Source organism: Pteropus vampyrus, unplaced genomic scaffold (assembly GCF_000151845.1).
Source record: "Pteropus vampyrus isolate Shadow unplaced genomic scaffold, Pvam_2.0 Scaffold114, whole genome shotgun sequence".
Classification (NCBI taxonomy): domain Eukaryota; kingdom Metazoa; phylum Chordata; class Mammalia; order Chiroptera; family Pteropodidae; genus Pteropus; species Pteropus vampyrus.
The window spans coordinates 410,443-413,287 of NW_011888895.1; positions in this window are offsets into that span (position 1 = coordinate 410,443).

The following is a 2,845-nucleotide window of genomic DNA, read 5'->3' on the forward strand; positions in this document are numbered from 1 at the left end:
TAAGGCCACCTGGCCAAGGCTGAGAGACGTAACAACTCTTCTCAATACATAGAAATGAATATGGAGAGGAAACTACAATGAGAAAAAGAAACACGCCACAGCAGGAGAAAACTCTAAGCAAAAAACAAATAAATAAACTAAATGGAAGCAACAACCTACTAGAAGGAGAATTCAAAACACGGGGTACAAGGATGCTCAGTGAACTTATGTGGGGAACAGATGATGGCAGCAAGGACTTGAACAGAAAAACAGTAAGCATAAAAAAGAACATAGAAACCATAAAAAGAACCAGTCAGAAAGGAAGAACACAATAACCAATGAGGAACACATTAAAAGGAATCGACAGTAGATTAGATGAAGGAGAAGATCGACAGAGAGTTAAAAGACAAAGTAACAGAAAACACCCCATCGAAACAGCAAAAGAAGAATTTTAAAAAATGAGGAACATTTAAGAAACCTCTGGGACAACATCAAACATATCAAAATATCCAGATCATATGGGCACCAGAAAGAGAGAGAGGGATCGAGAACCTATTTCAAAAAATAATGACAAAAAAAGTTCCCTAACCTGGTGATGGAAATAGACATACAAGTCCAGGAAGCGCAGAGTCCCAAACAAGAGGAACCCAAGCAGATACACACCAAGACACATCATCAATAAGATGCCAAAGGTTCAAGACAAAGAAAAATCTTAAAAGCAGCAAGAGAAAGACAGCTAGTTATTTACAAGGGAGCTCCCATAAGAATGTCAGCTGAATTCTCAACAGAAACTTTGCAGGCCGTAAGGAACTGGCATGAAACATTCAAAATGATGAAAAACAAAAACCTACAGCCAAGACCACTCTACCCAACAAATTATTAATTAAAATTGAAGGTGAGATAAAGAGCTTCCCAGACAGGAAAAAGCTAAAAGATGGCCAAACTCCCCAAAGCAACCAATGATTCAATGCAATTCCTATCAAAATACCAGTGGCATTCTTCAGAGAACTAGAATAATCCAAAATTTTGTATGGAACCATAAAAGATCCTGAATAGCCACAGCAATCTTGAGAAAGAACGAAGTTGGAAATATCACACTACCTGACATCAAACTATACTACAAGGCTATAGTCATCAAAACAGCATGGTACAGGCATAAAAAGACATACTCGTTTAATCCTTGTGTGGATATGGAAACTGAGGCTCCAAGACATTGGATGATTTACTATGGCCACACTGGGATGCGGGCATCAAGGACATGGAAGGATGAAAGGGCAAGTTGGCATATCTCAGCCCCAGGAACACCGGAATGGGGCTGGCACCCGCAGGCCAGGGACCGGTGGGGAAGAAAGAAAGAGGCTGATAACCTGGGGTGGGGGTGGGGTGAATGGAGGAGCGCAGCCCAGGATATGGGGGCCCACTGGTGCCCCCGCAGCCCTGTAGGGCAGACCCGCTGAAGATAGGTCTGTAGGGCCTGACTGGGCCATAATTTCAGGGACTAGAGGACGGGTGTGGGTGTTGAGTGGGAGCAAAGGCCCGGCGTGAGGCCGACAGAACAGTTGGACTGGCCCCAGCCTGGCCCCCAGGCCCGTCTCTGAGTCCAAGCCCACACGCAGTGCCGGTATTTGACCAGGGCTCACCAGTGAGCTGTAATGCCTGCCAGCTGTTGAAGTGCCTGCACGCTGGCTGGTCTTGGGCCCAAGGCCCAAGTGCTCACTCCCCCACACCGTCCCCTGTCCCCAGGTGCCCTATCCCTGCATGGAAACCTCTTGCCTCTCCACAGTTCATCTGATCGGGGGTAACGCTGGTCTCCTCGCTCTCTTCTCTTCACAGGCTGTTCATGCTTTTGTTCTGCCTGGGGTACCAGCCCTCTCCCTCCCCCACCCCCCACCCTGCTCTGCCTGGGCTACCAGACCCCCACCTCCTCTGCCTCCTTCAGGGCCGTGCTCACATGTTACCTTTCCTGGCCTCTCTAAAATAGTGACACCCCACACTCCCTCACCTCTTCCCCAGCTGTTTCTCTCCCATTCCGAATGCCATGCTACGCAGCTGAGTATCGTACTTGGAGGTGGCAATTCCCCCTCCTGTGAAGCCGAAGACTTGAGGACACCCTTTCACCCACCCTGTTCCCCGTTGTCTCTCCAGCACCTAGAACAGTGCCCGCAATAAAGACCACATGGCCGAGTGAACAAGTGAGCAGTGGGTGTGCTGGAGTCCAGTGGCCCATCATAATGCCCAGGGCCACATGGCTCGCTCCCAGAGAGCACGGTTGGGGTGCAGGGAGGCTCCTCGCAGACCCGAAAGTTGGGGGAAAGGTCCCTGCCTCCAGGAAAGGTCCCAAGTTGGGACACGGAGGGAGGAAGCAGTCTCATAACAGCCCAGGAAACATTATTAGACGGCCATGTGTCTCACGGGGGATGGGGATGGGTGGGGAAGAGTAGCAAATGCTAAGCCTCAGCTTCCAAAAGTCTGACCTTTGAAACTGGGAGCAAAGCAGCGTGGCCTCCGAAGAGGCTCCAGTAAAAGCCGGGGCCCTGCTGGCGCTGGGATGGCAGCCGGCGTCTGAAAGCACAATGTCGACCTGTTCAATTGCTTTCTTTTTTCGGAGGCTGTTGGCCCGCCCCACTGGAAGGGAGGGGGGCGGGGGCAGGCACTTCAGGACACGAAGCTTGGAACTGGTAGCAGGGAGATCTAAATTAAGACCTTTCTATCACACCAAATAAATAGAAGCTGAAAGAGGGCTGAAGGAATTAGGCAAAATGCCTTTATACATAACTTTTGAAAAACGGAGAGGAACTAAGTTAGAAAACAGAATGGTATTTATTCCCTTAAGTCCCCAGGTATTTGCTGAAAACAATGACACCTC